Raw genomic sequence first — 21,983 nt, 5'->3', positions numbered from 1 at the left:
TCCAATGGATAGTCTTAGAAATGTCTTTTTTTTTTTTTTCCAGACAGGATGATTTTAAACAGGTAATTCTACTAGAATATTTGTTTCCATTGTGAAATCGGTGTCAGGGAGGAAATTAAGATTTTGAAGCTAACATTTAGGGTAGGGTAGCACCCATTCAGAATGACTGAAAAGCAAGATAGATGTGGACACATAAAATGATGAGAAAACACACACACACACACACAAATGTGCGTGTGATTGTAAAATGTGATTTATCTCCTTTGGGGAAGATATTTCCGTAGGGCCCTGTGAGTCCCCTCTAAGGGCTGGAGAGGCAGTAGCCTCTAATGAGTTTTGTCTCTTGAAGCAAGTTAAGCTTCAGCGAATGCAGTCACCAAGATGCTACCTTCTTCTCCTAAAGGGCACAGAAGCTGCCCAGTGTCAAGGCAAAAGGCACAGCTTGCTTCCTTCTGTGCTCCTATTTCCTAATCGAAGGGAATACAGTCATTTAATGTTTACTTCTCTTCTGGAAATCCTGGAGGTCACCCCTGTTATGTACCTTGGCACCTTATATTGTCCTTTCTGGTCCTTTGATGGTGACCAGGTGACGGCCCGTGTCACCTGCAGTTACTGTCTCAGTGCCCCACCAGGACCCCGGCTCCTTGAGGGCAGCTCAGGCCCAGGCTTGGCAGAAAGGCAGATGGGCAAATCGCAAAATGAGTCTCCATTCAAAGTACAGTAGAAAGAAGACATCCCTCTTACGTATTAAGCACAGAATGTTCTTCTGGAATATTAGGATCTCACAGTCATCTATCGAAATGGTACCCAGTGAAAGGAAACACACTGAGGTGACATGCCAGTATATCTAATCACCCTGCCGACGCAAAGCTGAAGAACTACACGATTCCTCTGTAACAAGTTTAACAATCTCTCATCCAAGTGCCACCAGCATCAGAAGATCTATCTACATATTAAAGAAATCAGTATATATTATCAAGGGAAAAACATTGCTCTGTGTTTTGATACACACGACAGGTCATTTATGTGATTGTTAATGAAACTTCAGTAAATCAGTGGATAAGTTATACCTTTAAGATATATACTCCATCATCATTTTGGGTGTCAGTCAACTGTACTTTCCTGTTACCACTTGAAAGACTGATTCAGGTTCAGTCTGATCTGAATTATTTTTGGAGAACGCGTTAGTTGCTAATTTCACATATTATTAAACCCTGAACTTTTATTTGTATTGATGCCACAGACACACTGCCTCCAACTTGTCCTCATCCCTCATAATATATCAAAAGAAGAAGATAAGCTTTTCTGATTTGTGGAATAAATAATTCAAAGCCTGTTTATCCAAACTGGAGTTCACTCTAGTCAAGAACAAAAGTTCACCCACCCTCCTGGATGACCTGTTGTTGTAAGTTCTGGTTGTGGGTCAAAGCTGCTGGGGGTGGGGTGGGGGGTACAGGTGATGAATTCTGAGCAGGTGAACAGGACTTGTCTGATAGGGGAAGCAGCTTCACTGAGATGACAAAGTTGCTCAGGAAAGTTTGTCATGGGACCAGGTATCAGGATATATAAGACTGGTGATGCAAATCTTCATTTCTCCTGTATTGTAAAGTTGGAGCACTTCAACTCAGAAGAGCTGTAGCTGGCTTCATAAACACGAAATGGAGGAAATGCTAGGCTTTTGCAAAGGCCAGAAAAGACCTATCGCTGGATGTATCATTTAAAAAGAAACATGAACTGTAAACTCATAAATTTGCAGAGAAAATAGCCCCTGGAGAATAACTCATTATTCCAAGTTGATTTGGGTAACTCAGGAGTAAGTAATGCTTTTACAGCATACCTTCAGCAGATTCTGGGTACAAGGGTAACTCCTCAAGTTCTCTTCCCTGAACAAATCATCCTGAAGTCATATACATTATATATGAAACAAAAGCAATAAACAAAACACACTGAATTTTCCGGCCAGCAACCCGGAGTTGGGGTTTACAGCAAATGTACTTTCCTTCCCCGGCAGCAAACTAAATTACATATAGATTAAGTTAGGGATGAATTCCATCAAAAACTGTGTGGGATAATCTAACTTGGATGCTGAAGTCAACAGCAGCTGCTATGGATATGGCATTAGAGTGTAAAAATCCAAGACACCATTGTTCGCCTACAAAAGCAGAAAAGTCACAAGATGAACCCTGAAGACTTGTGGTGCACTATCTACCAAGCTGTTTAAAACACTAGATTTTTTAAAGCATTTTCATATATATTATGCTTGCAATTCCCTCAACAATCCTGTGAGTAAATGTCAGTTTCATTTTGTGAGTGAGGAGGGTGGCTCAAAATCCATGCTTAAGATAAGCCAGCTGATAGAGACAGAACCTGGAGTGGCTTGTGGGATGCTGACGCCTGGTATAGGGTCCCTTCTGTGATACCATAACTGTCATTAAAGGACTTCATTTACTTAGTGCATAGTAGGTGCTGAACAAACTAAATATATGAACAGATTAATAGTGACATGTTAGATAATCTCTAGGAAGAGCGAAGAAGCACTTGAGAAGTTACAAGAAAAGACTATAATTGGAAGAAGATGAAAGGTTATCACTGCTATTAGCAACTGATGATTTTGGTATCATGAAATCGAGGTAGAGGTTTTAAAAACTATTGTAAGCAGATGCAGCTCATATTTCCTAAATAAAGAAAATACAAAAAAGCAGCGTTTCTTCTTTGAGAAGAATACAGTTAACTCCCTAGCAGTAATATCATAGAAGCTGTTTTATTTAAAAAAACAAAACAAAACAAAACACATAGGGATAGCCCTATGCTAAGTGCTACCTGATTTATGCCTGAAAACTCCACAATTAAAACTCCAGGCTTGAATCTTTGCTTTAATCATCAGCTAGAATTTAAGGTCATTTTGAAAGTGTAAAAAGGGATTGTGTGGCAATCAATTCCTTTTATTTGTTCTTTCTTTTGTCTTTGTCACTTATGTAGGAATAGAAAACAAATTATAGCTACCCTGTAGCTCTCACAAGTCAGAATAATTTAGTTTCAATAGACTTGGTGATACTGTTTAAACCTCGAAAGTTAATAAACATGGATTTGTAGAATTAAAAATATTGAACTATTGGAGTGCTACCAACTCACAAAATTAAAGTTTTATAACCCAAAGTCGAAGACCGCATTCCACAGTTTAAATATTTCATATCTGACATTTTCCAACTTGACAATGTGAAGTCTGATTTTGATTTTTCAATCCAATATGAGTTTGGGAGTTTAGCTCAAAATAAAGATAAAACCATTTCGGAGGCTACCTTCTCTTATGCAGTGTATCTATTTTTTTTTCCCCCAGTTTGGGAAACAAACTTTTCTAGTTAATGGTGTTGTACATATATCAGACAATTCTATGACTAGGAATTAACCAGTGGACACACGTTGCTAAAGGGTAAGAACCTTGAAAATCTGAGTCTCTAATTTGGTTAGTATATGGCCAGATTTAATTACTTATTCAAAGAAAGTGCATTAAAAAAAGTTACCGTGAGCTACTACGTAAGTTCCCTAAAGTCAGGTCATGCGGTTTTGGGAGGTCTTCCCTGCAGAACCTCCAGGTATCAGAAGTGGCCTTTTGTGTTGGGTAGGTTCTTCCATAGTTGTATGGCCAGGTGAAGCTTGGTGGTGGGAGGGTTCTGGCTACTTTAACACAGCAGCCAGAAATTTTTTTCTTTGCAAGGCCTTTGGAGTCTGTTAAAGGCCTTCTGTACATCACAAAGAGACTTCTTTGGAAAATGAAGACACAGAGAAATCAGTGATCTGGAAAGACAATGTAACACTTAAAGGGCTTGCTCACTCAGGTGGTCTTGCTCTTTGAGAGTGTCTGATGGAAGTATGTATTTTGACTGTAAGGAAACTGGATAAAGCAATACGGCTTAATGTTTAAACTGGATATAGACAGAGGTGAAGTTCTCCATGTAAACACCGGTACCATTTTGTGAAGGCTTTGGATGTGACCAAAGGACTGGTCATGTGTATTAGCCATGTATAAAACGGAGGGCAGGTCTGCCTTTGGGGAGGACACTGGGTCCTATGAACCATCCCGTCGGCTCTCCCCATCCTTACTTCTTGCCATGAGCATGACTGGCAAGAGCCCCCGCTAACTGTTAAACCTTACCAGGAGAGGAAACATTAAACTCAACTTCTCTCCTAAATTCCTTTCACCAAGTTTGAAACTTTTTTTGTGTGTGTGGGGAGGGAGGGAACTTTTGTAACCATGGTTTAATGAAGACTGATAGAATACTAACTCCAAGACAGCAAGGCTCTCCTTAGACCCATTTTGTTGTCAAATTCACTTTCTGAGTAAATGGAAAGACTAACACCTATCATTTCTTAGATAATGTTTTAATATCCTGCATTGAATAAAACTTTTTTTAAACCAGGTTTCAGTGGTAGCACAGAATCCCACAAGGGGCGAGGGGGTTGCAGATGGCTGCCTTACTCCAAATGTTCAAGCTTGACTGACCCATTTCATCAGCACTGTCAGAGCCTCACACTGATACATGTTGACAACATTTAATCTTAAAAAATTGAAAGAAATGAATTAATATGCAAATTTCATCAGCTTTGTAATAAAAATGTCCTTGAAAAAAAACAGTGAACATGACCCCCGAGGAATTGTGTGAATTATCCCAGCTCAATTCTTTAAGTTAGTCAGAGGTACGCAGGTCCGCAAGGAAATCAGTGCACATTTGACTTGGAAATAATTATGATGAAGAACAAAACACAAGCAGGTTGAATAAATGTAACAACTTGGGAAAAAGTCTTAGTCCTGTTTGTTATTCACTTTGAATTAACAGGATTAGGTTTGGTTTTTGAAAATAAAGGAACACTACCATGTAATTTTAACACCTACGTAATGTGCAAACAATCTATTTTTTTAACTATCAATTTTAGTGCATGTTAAAAATCATATCTGACAAAATCGGTCTTTTTTGGTGTGGAGGGAGGGACATAAGAGAGTGCAGCCTTTTGGTAAAAGAGAGGACTGTAAGGAACTCTTGTATTTACACCATGGTTTATATGAGATTTCTGAGTTTGACAGAAATGTATGGTCAACTCGCTTCTAATATAAATAAGATTAACCGATTTTTGCTAATACAGAAAAGACCAGTTATTTCACTGAGCTTACCAAATTGATGGGATCACGTAAACAGTCTCTAGATGTAAGTCTGACTTACAATAATCTCCACGTGGGCACGTGGAAACTCCCTGTTAAACCAGAGTCAATACAGGAACACAGTCATCTAGGTAGACATGCACCTATAGCTCTCTGCCTTTGGGTCTAGATTCAACTCTAGAAAGTGGTAATGGGGGTAGGTCGTAACAATTGAATACTTCTGTGCAGAAGTTTAAGGTTTTAAATGTCCTCAAAAGAGAGATGAATGTAAAAAGGAGCATCAACTAGTAAACAAACAAAAACCAAAAAACTGATACCGGTAACAGCTTACCAGAAGTCAAAATGAATGAATGAATAGCTCCAGGACAGATTTCATTTCTTTCCCCTCTCAAACTCTCATTCATTTAAATAGATGTGTAAATATTAAGGGAAGGCGTGGTTTTCACTTCAGCCCTCTGCACCTCGGGAGCCACAGGCTGAAACTATCTTCCCCTCATTTCCACACAATGAGTCCTCCAAGCTCTGGGGTCTGAAAGGAATTCACCTTGCCATCAGTTCAGTTCTTATTCTGGGCACGGCTGATTTTGCCACGGTGAAGTCTATACAAGTTAAATCAAAGCTCTTTTAAAGAAATCTGTGTACTTTAATACTTGTTTAAAAACACAAAAATCACACCCCAAACTGATGGTCTCACATAAGGATCTCAAATAAGGGTTGTTAAGAAGCTGAAAAACTGCACATAGTCTCTGAGAGGTTCTTGGAATCCTGTAACTTTCCTGATTTCACATATCCTTGAAAGACCCAGGCACTATAATACAGACTTTGCCCAACCAAATTAATCTCGTCTGTAAGCTTTTGTGTTTCTCAACAAAAGGCTTTTAAGTTTCTCCTTTCTTTCTTAATCTACCATCGGTAAAATCCTACTTTTATAGTGCCCTTTGCACCTGCTTGCATAAAATGAATAACCCAACAGTTTAATTATGCACCGTTCTATCAGTTGGGAAGTGATATAAAGTTGCAGATAGAAAAAAGAATAAAAACCTCTTTTGGTATCCAAAATTAATATATGTCAAGCTCAGGGTAAATCTTCATCTTTTTGAAACATTTTTCTAAAATAGATGTTCTTTTATCATCTGGCACATCAAGACCCGTTGGAAGGAAGGAATAAAAAAAATAAGAGGCATTTGGTTAACATGCTAGAGAACAGTACTCTCTTTTCCACCTCACTTCAGGCTGTTCTTGAAAGATCTGAACAGTTGTATAATAATGAAAAATGGGCAATACTTGTGGGGCATTGCCTGCGCTCACATACCTCCGCCCACGCATTCATCATTCTGCAGGTATTGTCAGGGAAAGTTTAATTGCATAAACACTCTGTAACTGTCCTGTCATATTTCTTGTCAGTCTGGATTCCCTCTCCGGGCTCACTATCTCACAAAACTATAATTGAATTGCTACCAAATCACAAGAGGTGCCCCCCCCAAAATAAAATCTTTATGAATAGAATTTGTTTCCTATCAGCAGATTTGACAAATTGTGGCAGAGGAAGGGCCTTGGTGATAATTTTTGAGTTTATTCTCAATCTGGCTATTTGTTGAATGCTCTTATCTATTTTTAAAAAATTTGAAAGCCCTGGTCGGGTGATGGGGGGTGCCTCCAACAACCCTAAGGGGCTCGCTCTGTGGTAATAACTGTGCAGAACCCAAGGAAGCCAGTGGAAAAATAAGAAGGTTATCTTTGCCCTGCTGCAAAAGGGTGCCACTGGTAAATGCAGGACATTCAAATTAATTCAGAATTAAATTGGGAATCTGTCAAAGCTAAGATTTCACCAAACTATGTGAATTCCTAGTTATGAGGTATTAAGTACTCCATTTAGTCGAGTGTTTATTCCATTAAACTCGCACTTCGTTTCTCCTTGCACCAAACCTTTCGGTGATCATTACTCATGTACAAGCTCTGAGCAGCCAGATTCTTTGACACAGAGTTTTAGGACCATAAGCAAATGAAAATTAATCAAAGGCATGACATGCAATTTACTAAATATGTGATCATGAAAGTTTAATGCATTTGCAACATTGTCAGTGTATTAATAGTTTCCCAAAACAAACAGAACATATCTGATGTGGAACGAGGATCCTCTCTCTTGTCTAGTCTTTGTTTCATTTTAGACTCTTGTAAACCGTTTCACAACGTGAACTCTGCAAAGACTCGAAAACCCGCTGTTCTCCATTGTAATTCCACTGGTAGTATGGGCATAAAATATGGCTCTTGGTGAATAACTCTTAAATGGGACTGGGCTTCACTCAGATTGACAACTGTCTGATTGTTTGTGTTTTTTAAATGTGCTTATCAAAACCACGTAGGATTGATGGGTATTTTTAGATGAAGTTATGTTTTTGCAACAGACTTAATTTAGGACTAAGGTTAAGGCTTAGGATAAATGAGTGCATTAGATGATTAAAGAACATTTGTCTTGTGGGACATTTAAGTCATTTATTTATGACACTTAAAAACAAGCTAGGAAAGAAAGCATCAAGGATTTAACGAATCAGTTTTATACAAATGGTAAACTGAAACTAATGACTTTTTTAATGGGAACTCCAAGATATGCCAGTTACTAAATATCCAGAGGCAGAATCAAATGTGCACTGGAGTAAATAGAATGAAAAAATATTGGAATTTAAAGAATGTCTAAATGCTACGTATATGTATGTATGTATACCCATGTGTACCTTTTTCCAAAAGGTTTTTTTTTTTAAAATTGTAATTGTTCCTTTATTTGAGGAACTAGGTGTTCTGCCTCTTTTTTATTCTGAAAATATTCTTTTATTTTAAATAGCTGAAGAAGATTTTCTGATGGTATAGGAATTTGGACTGCCATACTGCTCTGTACTGGGTATGATAAAATACCTTGTCAGGGGCGACTGGATGGCTCAGGGGACTGGTAATGGGATATATAGAGCCTTTCACCCATAGGTCATTGGCTTGAATTTTGTCCAGGTTGGCAGTGACTAAAAGTCATTAACATCTCATAACTGCTCGGTGGCCTATGTGAAATGAGTTTCTTAATTTATTTATTTAAGTCCATATATAGGACCTCTGGCTAGGCCATCTGGGCATCTCTCGTGCTTTTACAAGAGCATTCGCCCAGATCTACAGTCGTTTCTGCTCTCGAGATTAGTGATGAGCTGAAGCCCTCCTACACAAAATAAATTGATTCATTTAAAGTTCAGACAAATAGGTGGGTACTTCCACCCCAGTCTCCAGCACAGACCAGAGGGTGTATGATTTGGTAGTAAAAGGAGCTGTACATTGTAGAGACTGAATATCCCATTTGGTGTCACTTAGACTTTTTCTGAAGCAGAACTCCTGCTGTGGCTATGGCCGTGTCGCAATGATCCAGCTTGATGAAAGGGAAAGATATCAGTCAAGCCCATCGTATAGGCTATGTAGCAGCTAAATCTTTGGGTCATAAGCAGAACATGTTTTAGTAGGCTAGGCTCGGCAAACCCTTGGAGAGCAACACTGAGGTCCCGTCTAAGATAGGCCTGCTGACTTCCCCTTTTCCCAAGGCTAGCATGGAAACAGCCCAAGCCTATCTCAGTGCTGAGTCCAAAGTGGGATGGACCTCTGAGAACAGAATTACGCACCTCTGTCATGCTTTAAGAAAACTGAGTATACAAAAAAAAGTGAATCTGCAAAACGCAATCTGTTCATTAGAGAGACTGGAGGAAGGTAAATTATATATTTCCAAGAGAGTCTTTCCCCTTAAATGGATTCTTTCCAGAAGGACTCCATTTCAGGTGTTTTTTTGGAAGCATAACTTTGGGTACCGTGATCCATGCAGAATCTGGGCTCTTTAAGAGAGGAAACGGGAACAGTTTCCTCTGTGACAGTGAAGCCCAAATTCAAGCCTTGCAAGTTGGTGCAGGAGTCAACTGTGTCACCTCAGCCCTGGCCAGACTTTCCATAAGGAATAACTTCGGTAATAAGAGAATGCTTGGCTCAACAAAATGAATAATCATGACAACACTCAGAACATTTATGTCATGCCTGCTATTGTTCTAAGTATTTAAAATATGCTAACGACCCCATAAGGAATGTTAGTGTTAATTCGTATGATGTTAAAACCAACAGGTGATTATTCCTACGTTATTCTCCAAACTTGTACTAGAGGGGCCAATGTTTTACAGTGGGAAACTGAGGCACATGTAAATTAATTAACCTGATCCAGGTCAAATTTCTCACAAGTGACAGAGCCAGGAGGACCCTGTGCACTTCTCTATATTTGTGGCTGCTACAGAAATAGTATAAAAAGAATACCCTGCAGTTTGGGTTAGTGCTGTCATCTTTGTATATTATCATTTCTCAGTTATTTGAGTAACCTGAAAGTTAACCAGACAGTAGATTTTTAAAATCTATAATATGGGCAGTGCAGCTACTACAAATCAGAGAAAGTAGTGTAGGGACTGATTACCACCACCACACTGGGTCTCCTGTCCCGCCATCCTAACATGCTTGTTCTTGAATCCACACTCTTGTTCTTGTTTCCACACCAATGGTAGCTGGCTAAGGTTAGGAGGGGAGCAGTGAGCAGAACTCTGGGCAGCCATAACCGCACCCTTACACCAGAATCTGTTGGTGTATTGCTTTGGCGAGCGGGAAACCAGAGATCTGGGCTTTTGCTCTGCTTATTAAATGAAGAATAGGGAAGACAGGGGGAAAGAGGAATGCAAGACCTGCCAGTCAAAGCCTGGAGTTCTAAACTGTGAAACTGGGAGCTGACAGGTCTTGTCTTTTCAGTTAATTACTAGATTCATCTAGGAGCTCCCCTTTAGGAAAGCTTGAAGGGTACCCTGAAGACTGAGGAGAGCCATTTGGGAGAGTGACCAGAGGCAATGGATAGTTGAACCTCTGAGCTGAGAAGCCACACTGTGATCCTGCCTGCAAGGGATGCCCTGGAAGAGACTGGTGTGGATGGGAGGAGTGGCTTCTGGGGATCAGAAACAAGATCGAGGCCATCATGATGTGTTTCTGGGGTGTCTGTAGGAGTTTCTTTCTAAAAACATGTTTTCCATAGCTGAATAAATGGGGAAAGGCTAGTTCAAACCAAAAAAAAAAAAAGACTTATTGATCACACACATTTCAAATCTTCACTAAGTTAACATTTATTGTTAATAGTCAATGAGACAATGTGCTATGAAGCTCTTTTCCTTTGCTCTTTTGCCAGGGGTCATGGGGAGCATCTCACAGGGTAGTTATGATAAAGAATGCATTTTTGGAAGTATTGGCTTAGAATCTGTGTCAACTCTGCATTTTAAAAACAGAGACAGCCCAACGGGTCCCTTACAACCTGATGTAAAGATTTACCTATTGGTTATGAAGTGGAGACCTGAATCTTTCAACTGAATTTTTTCAACTGAAATCCTTTTGGTCAGGTGGTTTATGTGACTGTATGTTCTGTGAGAACAAGGACCTTTTTAGTAACTATCATATCTCAGGCTCTAGGACTGAGCTTGTTCAATGGTCATGCAATAAATAATGACGGGATGCTTGAGGAAATGAGTGAATGTTTTCCATACTTAGATGATTGCACTTTTGTTCTCTTTACACTTTTGTATTACTTCTGTGAAATGGAAAGTATTGCCCTAAATACTGGTTACAGTTTAAATTCATTTTTATATTATCAATTCAATCAACTTCTATTTCATTTTGACTAGCAGTAATTTGGGAAGGGAGTTAATAGATAATTTTAATACTCTTGCGATGTCAACCAAGAGACGGTAGGACACAGGAAAGCACAGAGTTTTAATTTTTTGTGTCACCAGTTTCACCTTATGCTTTACTCATGTTTCTATTTGGAGAGGACACCCCCTGACAAGTGAGAGGCACTGAGCAGCAGGCTTTTTTTTACCAAAGGCACATGACATATTTTCATAAACTATAAAAAGGAACAGCTTTGAACCCTAAGGAAATTTGCATCTTAATGTGTGATGATAAATAGCATATGTAATTTTGTAATTTTTGAATATTTTCAGATTTTATTGCCAATTGATACAAAGAATGAGAGTGGACAGATGGTGTCATTAATCCTAATCATGTGAAAGCTTGAGACTTGTATAATTTCTAGACTATTAACCATTAGCTCCTGGCTAAAGACTGACCACAAGGTGTATTTCTACCTTTTTCTGTCTTCTATCTTAGTTTTAAATGGTCACTTCTTCCTTTGCAATAATTCTTCTCAAAGTCTACTCACTCACTTCTGGATTAAAGAAATGGCCCCTTGGATGGCTTCCTTCACTTTAAATCTGCTCTATTCAACACATCCTTCTTATTCTTGCAAAAATAAAGGCTTAGGGAATAAGTCCAGTCAATGTAAGTTACCAGTCAACAGGAATCAGCATAACGTCAGGAAAACTAACAGAGCTGCCTAGGAAGGATGGAGAGTGTCCCCAGCTGCTTCATTTCAAAGCCTAGGCTATCCAGCTGCTAACTGTATGTCTTTTCCAAATTAAAAATGTTCTTCTCAGTTCTTTCATCTGTAAAATGGGAAAAATAATGGTGCCTTCTTCCTAGTACCTTGTGAGGAATGAATGAGGTAGTGCATATTATGGTCTGAGCAGAGTGCTTGATACTTGGCAACCACTCAATGAATATTAGTAGTTATGCTGTGCAGGGATTCAGAGGGCATAGGTATTGTATAACATGACCCTCAAGGGAGGAGCCTTCCAGATTCAAACTTTATTTTTGTATTTATAAGCTTTGAAATAATATTTTCACTGGGTCACTGCTCTGCTGGATGAGTTATACTCAGAATGTATAACGCCCATCTCAGATGCTTTTCCCTGGTATACTGGCTGCTCCAAGCTCTGGCTGCATTCTAGAAAAACATGTATCTTTGCCTCCAGGAGGAAGACAGGGCTCCTTCCAGCCTCCTAAATGCAGCATCCTTACTCCCACTTTGTTCCTTGAGATGAGGCTCCTGGAAGATCATCTCTACCTCCTTTGCCCTTGGGTTGGTTTTCATGAAGGTCTGACCTCCTTATCAAAGCCACCCACAGTCATTTAGCTTCTCCCTGAATTCTTACACAACTTGCCGATTTTATGTCTTCATTGAGGACAGAAGCAGGGTCATCCTTCTTTCTTCTCTTGTCATCTTCTTTCTTCTACCGACAATGATCAGTTACCTAAGGGCACGTGTCGTGTCTTCTTCCACTTGTGTTCTCGGTAAGCACCTAGCAGAGTACTCAAATCACATGGCCTGAGCTCAAATCCCAGGGCCACCGTCGACTCTGGTGTAGGGTAGCCATTTACCTTCTCTAATTAGGGATATTTTGAGAAATAAATGTCTTAAAACATGGCCACTCATGTAGTGGGAATATGTAGGTAAACATTATACAAGCTATTAATATCATCATTAATGTTATTAGAATATTTGCAACAAGTTTTACCTTGAGTAGAAGGTAAAAGAGTTTAATTTTCCAAAGCCAGCATTTCCTGAATTTTAGTTATCAGCACAGTGTAAGTGGAAATCAGTTTAGAAATCAGCACAGTATAAGTGGAAGGGAGGCAGTTTGGATTCACTTTCCCTTCAGAACACTCCTATAGAGCCAGAAAGATCAGTAGATAGGAATTATAGCAGGCTTTAAAAAAGGCTAATTAAACAAACAAAGAGGGAAAGAGCCCTTAACAGTCTGCATCAAAGTTCCTGAGAGTCAGGGTCTGTATACGCCTGGGCATGTCAAAGCACCTTGCTCCCAAGGAAGCATTGTTTCTGGGCTGTTAATTTCAGGGTTAAGTTTAAAACCCAAATAGTTCTGAAAAGACAGCCAACAGCAGTAGCTTATAATACAACGCTACCCTATCACACACCACCTTGCTCTGACTGTCATCATCATCACCCTCCTGCGCTGTGTTAATGATCTGTACTCTTCATATGATGGTCAGTTCCTGGAAGGCAGGGAACTTCACCTTGTTTCTTCAGTGCTTTGTCTAATGTCTGACACATGACAAACACGCAGTGAATGGTTATTGAATAGTCTACACAATCCCGATTAGCAGATGGGTCTTGAATTTACTCTAGTGAATAACAACTAGAGAAAACACACAAGTTCTTCCTCTCTCAGGCTGGTTTTGTTAATTAATGGATGGGTTGATGTTTCCCATAGGTCCCAGGAAACCACAATTGTTTCATGAGAAGGTACCTTGAGGAGGCTCTGCTGACCTCCAATGGACCCCATTGCACTTCTTGCTCTTCTCCTGCTTGCCTTGGCAGACTGGTTCTGAAAGGAAGATGCTGCGTAGATCCTGACCCTGCATTGTCTAAAGGCAGAGCAGAGACCAAACACAGAGACAATTTAGGCTATGCTCCTGGTTAAGGAGACACGTAGCTAAGGTGAACCAAGAGACGCAGGGCTGAGTTTTGCCCATAATTGATTCGGATGCTACTGTTCATTGTGGCATAAGGAGTTTCAATGTAGGGATGAAGGAAGAGGAAAGGATTAGATGGATGTTTTTAATCCTCAGTTAGAGACTATATTTGAAAACAAATGATGTTTTAGCCCAATGATGTATGTGCGTAAGGGGATTGTTAGGTTATTCTCTGGACTTTAGAAGTCCCTTGGAGAAAATTCCTCTAGTTCTGTACCTACTAGGGTCCTATCTCCTTTTTCTATCTCATTCCTAGGCTTCTCACCTGTGCAACCCTAATACTATACGCTTTCCTCTCATTTTGGCTGCTAAACTAAACTTGTGGTTTGGAGCAAGCCATTTAGAATTTCCATCACTTTCCCCCATCTATAAAATAAGGATAACACACTGATCTGCTCAGAGGGATTAGGGTGTGAATTAACTCCTATAATTAGTGGTTTCTGTGTTCTCCATACACCAAGCAGGATATGAATGCTAGCCATTGTCACTGTGGCCTGAGTAGGCTTTGCTTCTTAAACTGTCCTTGGGAATAACTGCTTGGCAAAGAGCTGACAACTGGAAGTTGCAAACTTTACACAGAAGCAATATTTCCAGTATTTTCCCCAAGCAATCATGAGTAAATTGCTCACTAGGGGTGGAAATGGTTTCCAGCCAGTTCTGCCTCTTCTGATCTGTGCACCCTGCAAAGCTCAGTCAATGCCAGGTAACTGATCCTTCCTAAGTCTGCTGTTTGGTGAGATGAAGAATTCAGAATGGTATCATTTGGACAGGGGTGAAATTTCTGTGCAGTTGTATGTATTAAAAGCAAATAACTTGTGCTTTGTTCAAGGCAAGAGTAATAGAAATAGAATCTTTAATTTGTTAATATCCAATGATAAAAACAGCCACATTTTTTTTTTAATGGGGAAGAAAGATCATCCATTAACAACTTGTCTTGGCTTTCATTTTAGAAATGCTGAAATGTACCCCTTATCACCATAGGGAAAGGAAAGTCAAAATTATGACCTTGCAAGCTATATAAAACAACTGTTAAAAATAATGGGTTTAAAAAATTGATTTTCTGAACCTTCAATAGAAGGTTTAGGAAAATACGGCACATATAGGCCGAGTGAATCTATTGTGTATTCTGATAAGAGGCCTACACGACTATTGTTGAACAAACCATTTGCTACTCTGTAAATACCATTATATTAATTTAGATTAATGCGGTTTTTTGAGTTGCTACCACTGTGATCTAAATTTTGGACGAGAACGTTAGTTTCAGGATGGCATACACAACTAGGCTAACATCTAGCATTTCTGGAAACAAAAGGGAGGCTGCCCTTCTGTAGGTATGTGAGTCACCAACACGGATCTTTCACAGGTTGGAGTGTCAAGACCCCAAGGATGCCCTGTGTTCCAGCTGTGCATTCTGGGAGCTGGCCTGGAAGGGATGCTGGGCCAGCATACCCTGGTGGGAAGGAGGGAAATTTCCCTTATTTTCTTTAGCTCCCTTAGGCAATATCCTAGAAGTACATATATGGTTGCTTTGCAAATATTCTCATCATACACAGACAAGTACACAGAACTGGGAGCAAACACAAATGAAGGTTCTAAGTGTTCCTAGGCCTTGCATACTAGAAAGCACTGGAGAAATGTATTCTCTTCTGTGGCAGCTGTATAGTTTATCTGGGGATAGAGGAGACATCTAAGAAAAGCCTACTTCCTGCAGGAAGAGGTGGTACTACATCTTTTCTTGAGGCAAAAGAGGAATTCTCAGTTTGGCAGGGCAGTCCCTGTAACAAGTACTGGCTTTGTGTTTGGAGAGTATGCATCATCTTCATTCAGGAATGGCAAAAGATAGTTTCTATTTCATTTCAAAATAAGGATGGCATTGCTAAGGAAAATGCATCATTTTGCCTACATAATTTTTGGATAAAAGCTGAGTTTATCAGTACAGGATGATCGCTTTGGTTTATGGAACGAATTCCTTTCTGTTAGACTGCTTTCTGACTATTAGATTTGACACAAACATGTGCATACAGGTATTAATAGGAGTCAGGCCAGTTCAGAGGTAATCATGAACTTGTCTTGATCTTTGCTACAGCTATAGTGGAGATGCATTTCATATTCAATCCATCAGAGATAACCGTAGTACATTGTCTGGTGGATTTATTTTTGCTTATATTGTATGAATATGGAAAGGCATTAAATGTGTGTTTACAGTTTGATAAACATTCAACATAAATTATACATTTTAATTTCATTTATTAGTTGGGGACTATGGAAAGCAGGGATTTCATTGCATACAAACTGCCATTCAGATTGAAGGATTAGCAGTTTCTTGAAAAAGGTAGACTAATTGTAAGGACAGAATTCATTTCTGTCTCAAGTGAGTCCTTGCATGGTTTGTAGCTGGAGCTTTAGAAAGGCCAAAGGAGAGGACAGCTCATCCTCACGACGACATAGTTCGCATTTTACACTTCCTGTGGATCCAACATTGTCATCATGAATAAATCTAGTGCTAATACACCTCCTATCATTTGACAACTTGAATATTGTAGTTACCACACAAATGACCAAGCTCTATTTATGTCTAAAAGAACTTGGCCTGATCTTTTAGCATTAGCATGCAGAGTGGTCTCCATGATATTATCTTACCATATAATGAATCCAAAAATCTCACAGAGATGAATGGTGATAACATAATTCCAGAAAGTTGCCACTCTATATGTAGAAATATATTGGCAATAAAAACCAGTCACTGTGTGCCTTTCCCCAGTAGGGGATCTCTCACTTTTCTTTGATTTTTAAAGGCTTCAGATCAATAACTGGAGTGACATTATTAACAGCTCCCTCAGCACCTTGGCCAGCGCTAATATTAAATCCATTACACCTTCTGTTTGACATTTGCAGTACAGCAGAAAGTGCCGTAGATACAGTCCCACTGTCTGGGGACTGAGGTTGGATGTGGGGTTAGTTAGATGGTTTCCTTTGCCTGACTTCGAAATTCAGTTCATTGATAGGAAACTTAAACCAATACAAAAAAAAAAAAAAAAAAAAGAAAATCAGAGAACCATCCCCTCTCAACCCAACACTATACTAGATGGAAAATAGTGCACCCATAAAACGATACTTATATCTCATATCTACACAGCTTTGGAAATACAATATTGATCTGATCCTCAGATACATTTTTACATTCTGTATTGTTATTCCTAATCATTTTTTCTTTTAATTATATCATGTATTATGAAAATTATCTAATGAATGCAGAGGAATTGAGTTCCTGCAGATATGGGAGCTGATCGAATTTCCCATAGTGCAGGGGCATATGTAGAAAATACAGATTATTTCTATTCAGGTAGGCATGCAACTGCTTCCATTTTGCTTGCCTTTAAAATACTCAGGACGTCGTAGAGTAGGCGTAACAGCATAGAGATCATACTGCTAACCATCATTAAGATATTATCATTATCTTAACAGTCTAGATGTGCTGAAACTATAGACAGAACACAGTCAAGTTTCCCTGTAGACAACCGATGGTTAACGATGTTGCTGTAGTTAGTCTTTTCACTGAGAGTACTGTCTCATACATTTTGCTAACTTGTCTAGTCTAAACTTGGGTACAGTACTGTGAGCTTGCACCCATTCAATGGGCAGCAAAATCTCTGGTCCTGGCTGAATTCCCTCCCAAGCATGACCCAGGTATGTTACTCCTGACAGTGGTCCTACGGCTAGGAGTTGATTGTTAGAAGGAAACAGACCACTGGAGACAGAAGGGAAATTCTATGTTAAAGCGAGGAACATGACAGAGAAAGTGGCCTGTGAGGTTAAGTGAGAGAACGCAGGCTATTAGAGGCATGTATGTTACAGTTTTATTTTAGTCAAACAGGGAAAATCCCACCACATAACTATATATGTCTACATATTTACAGCAACAACATCTCGAAGGATATCCAGTGTATAAGAACAGTGGTTATTTTAGGGTAGGGGTAGGTAGGTCTTTATTCTTTGTTGTCTGCATTCTCGGAACTTTTTCACAATGGGCATGAATTTTATAACTGGAAAAATATCAAGGTATTTTAACAAGAAAAAGGAGGGAGTAAAACACAGCAATTTGATGGCCCGACCTAAGGAATAGAAACTCTTTGCTTTCCAAACAGGGAGATTTTTCAAGTACCTCCAGGATTTCTTGAAAGAGCTGCTTTTCTGTTTATGAAGCATATAAAATACGTGACACTGAAATTTATTTTTTTAAAAAAAGGATAAGGTTCATAATGCCAGGATTATAGCTAATTGTTAAGAGTGATGAAAAGATACAAACAGAACTACAAAAGCAGACTGAGCCATGTAAGCCTCATGTTCCGGAAGTTCTTCCCAGCCCCCCTCCACCCCCACTACCCCAAACCCCCCAGGAGCAGAGGAAAGGCTGTGGACAGGACAGAGCAAGCCCTTCAGGAATGCTTGGATGAAGCCTTAAAGAGGCACCCGAGAACTTTTTAAAGTAGACACTTGTTTATTTCTCTTCTGCCTGCCTTAAAATTTCCCTAAAAGAAATATCATATTTATAGCATATTAAACTATTAATGAGTGTGCATACATATAAAATATTTATTTTTGTTTGCTGTCCCATCAACAGATTTTTTTTTTTTTATCCTCATTATCTTAAGATTACTTTAAGACAAGACAATCACAGGACTGGCAGTTCAAAGAAATAGAATTCCTATTATGGCACAGGATCACTGCCTCTTAGGCTGGTTTAGTCACTTATTTCCTTTTTATTATAATGCCAAATGTTATTTAGATTTCAGTCACTTAGTAATGCTACACTGAACACATCAGGGCTCCTGAAAAATTCCATACCTACTAGTCCCTTCATTTTCATAATCACCACATATTGATATCCATTTTCCAACCAAATTACACTACCATTTAAGCAAGAATCAGTGTTTCATCAGAGTTGAAAAGATTATGATGTAGTGAACAACAGTCTTCAAAAATGTTCTTTGGTGTTATTAAGAATTAGAAAATCTTGTTAAAATTCTTTCAGCTTTTAAGAAACATAAGCAGCTTTGGGATGTAGTGCCTGACATGGACTTTTAAAGTAATTCCCCTGGAGCAATGATCTGTGCTAGTGAAGATATTTAGTTAAAGGTAGCATCCTACACTGCCTTTCAGTATTTGAGCAGTCTATCTAATTGCCTTTTTAAGCCAAAGATTGCAAATAACCAACACTAGAGAATTTTAAAGCAAAGCCAGTTCAACATTCTCTAATGGTGAGAAATACACTTTTCAGCAAGGAAGAGACAGTTCCTATGAGATTGTTGCTAACAAGCCCAAGTTGTTAAGCAATGTGCAAAGCAGGGTTTTCCATTATATCTGTTAGGGTGGCTGGGGGTGGGGAGGGGAAGAAACCCAGGTAAATTTTCAGTTACACTTTAAGGATAACTGACAGAGTCACTTTAAAGGAGTTAGTTATTTTTCTGATAGCCAGAATTAAAGGATGCTAAGTGAGACTGAAGGAGATCAGCCCTGGGATTTCTTTGGAAGGAATGATGCTGAAGCTGAAACTCTAGTACTTTGGCCACCTCATGCGAAGAGTTGACTCATTGGAAAAGAGTCTGATGCTGGGAGGGATTGGGGGCAGGAGGAGAAGGGGACAACAGAGGATGAGATGGCTGGATGGCATCACTGACTCGATGGACGTGAGTCTGAGTGAACTCCGGGAGTTGGTGATGGACAGGGAGGCCTGGCGTGCTGCGATTCATGGGGTCACCAAGAGTCAGTCACGACTGAGCTACTGAACTGAACTAAGTGAGACTGAAGCACATCCTAGTGCTTCAGCAGGCATGGGGTTTATCAGAGTTTTCATATTTAATCTTAAACCAGTTTGATTTGACTCTAATTTTGGATTTCCTAGTAGAATTGGTTTATAGGCTGTGGATTTATTTATTTTTTTCCTTCTCTTTTAAGGGACAAGTCACCCTTAACATGTGTTTAGGGAAGACATCAAGTTCAATATGAATCAACAGTGGGATCTGGCTGCCAAAAGGACCTACCTCAACCCTGGACTGAATAACAGTACAGTAGCCTAAACTGAGAAAGGGGACAGTTCCTTTGCTTTGTACTGGTCACAATATATCTAGAGGCTTCACTCAGCTCTCAGAACCCTGTTTTTAGAGGGCCACCAACTAATGGAAGCACAGCCAGGAGGATGGCTGGGATGGTGAGGGTCTTAGTACCATGCCATTAAATAATGCTTGCAGAATGAGGGCAGTTTGACTTGAAAAGGAGTAGGAAGGAGGGAGGAAGAATTTGGTGAACCTGACTTTGTATATTTGAGAGGCTGTGAAGCGGAGGAAGGTGTCAATCTGAAATGTCCCAGAGGGCAGACCTGGGGTGGGTAGGGGCAGGGGAGGAGAATTGCAGCAAAGTAGGAGAAGGCAATGGCAGCCCACTCCAGCACTCTTGCCTGGAAAATCCCATGGACGGACGAGCCTGGTGGGCTGCAGTCTGTGGGGTCGCTAGGAGTCGGACACGGCTGAGCGACTTCCCTTTCACTTTTCACTTTCATGCATTGGAGAAGGACGTGGCAACCCACTCCAGTGTTCTTGCCTGGAGAATCCCAGGGACGGGGGAGCCTGGTGGGCTGCTGTCTATGGGGTCGCACAGAGTCGGACACGACTGAAGCGACTTAGCAGCAGCAGCAGCAGCAGCAGGTTGGCTCCATATTAGGAATACTTTCTATCAGAGCTGCTCACCAATGGAGTGGGAAGCCTTGTATGTTCCATAGATTCTTGTTAGGAATGAGTTTCAGCAGAGATTAGAAGAACATCTGTTGGTTTTGCTGGAAAGGATGGTTGCATAACTTGGAGGTTGGATTAAAGGACTGTTGAAGACTCTTGTTAACTTGAGGCTTTGTGATTCAGGGAAACGAAGCCCACTTTTTCAAGGTCTTTGTTCATACTGAGGTTTATAAACTTGATTTCTTACATACTGAGTGTTTTAAGAATCATGATCAACCGTGGTTTCCCAGTGTAACTCCAGAATGGAGTAGAAAACTATTTTCACGTACTGCTTCTCAAATATACCCAGATATGAACATTCTAATGACTGAAAAGCAGGCCCAGTGATCTCACTGTCTACAGTGAAATCAGTGAGGTATGGGACAAGAGTATGTGACTCCCTTGACCTCTGGAACAAAATTATTTTTATCTTTAAATGGTAAGGAGCAGTCTTAAATACTCTTTTCTCATGGATGGGACTCACTGGAGAAGGAATGATCCCCACTCAAAAGCTAGAAAATAATGCCCTAGAAGCTTCAGTTAACTTAAATGGGGAAACACACATTGATTCTAGAAGGACTTAACATATTTCCCAAAGAGGTAAACATATATTTTCCCTTCTGTGTGAGCAAACACGCTGTGATTATTTCTAAGCAGATCAAATTATTTTCTTGGAAGTGTGTGGAGTTATTTTAAGGTTAATCCAAAGGTAGGGTGTTTTTTTTTCTTTTTTCCTTTTTCTCTTTCACAAAATGCTTTTGTTTTGTGAATCTGTTTTAAAACAACATATCAAGCAAAGCACAAACATCTTTAGAGGGCAAAAATAATTTCCCAAGTAAGCAAATAAAACTTTGCACTTCAAATCAGGCCTTGATTCATTAAAAATCTTAAACTTCTCATGAGAAAAATTAACATTTAAACCACTGCTGCTTGGCCAAGCACTCCACCACACAAGAATATGAAATATCTCCTCTAAAAAAGTACAAAAAGGACAAAACCACAAATGTGGAACTTCAATTAATTTAAAGCCCCAATCAGCAAAGAATAAATCCTTCGCAGATCTAATTACCAGCGCTCTCGGAAGACCCAGGCCGACCAGCCAATCTTCCCCGTGTTTGAACAGCTTGATGAACTAGGGGACTGATGGATATCAAGTCATTTTGTTTAATTTATAAATGGATTTTCCCCTAATACTTAAATTATCATCAGTACAACACAATGAAAATGGGAACATTCTGAATGCAAAGTCTATAAGAGTCCTGGAAGGAATCCCAATGAGGAATGTCACCTCTGTTCATTCCTCTATACAATTGATCTAATTAAATACTGAGGGTGGAAAGGCAGTTTAAAATGTAGCCATTTCTGTTTTCTTTTTAGCCTTAATTTATCTGTTCACATCTTTCAAGTACCTTCTGATGTTTAAAAAAAAAAAAAAAAAGAAAAAGAAACTGAGATTTCTGCAAGCCCCTAATACCTTTAATTCTCCACAAGCTAATATTCAAAAGTCTTTGCCATCGATTTTGCTGAATAATAAATAAATGCATTACATTTAGCCATGGTAACAATGAAAGGCAGAGGGCTTTCCAAATCCGAACCTTTTCCCTCCATTAATTTGAAAAAGAATCTAAAGG

At 39.5% G+C, this 21,983-nt stretch overlaps 1 protein-coding gene across 5 annotated transcripts in view; it reads right to left on the bottom strand.

Moving 5' to 3' along the window:
• NPAS3 (neuronal PAS domain protein 3) overlaps positions 1-21,983 on the bottom strand; it is a 959,897-nt gene that overhangs the window by 106,225 nt on the left and 831,689 nt on the right. The window lies entirely within an intron of this gene.

This window comes from Capra hircus, chromosome 21 (genome assembly GCF_001704415.2).
Source record: "Capra hircus breed San Clemente chromosome 21, ASM170441v1, whole genome shotgun sequence".
NCBI classification, from domain to species: Eukaryota; Metazoa; Chordata; class Mammalia; order Artiodactyla; family Bovidae; genus Capra; species Capra hircus.
The sequence above is the reverse complement of the archived record's forward strand: the minus strand, read 5'-3'. Positions and strand labels throughout refer to the sequence as shown.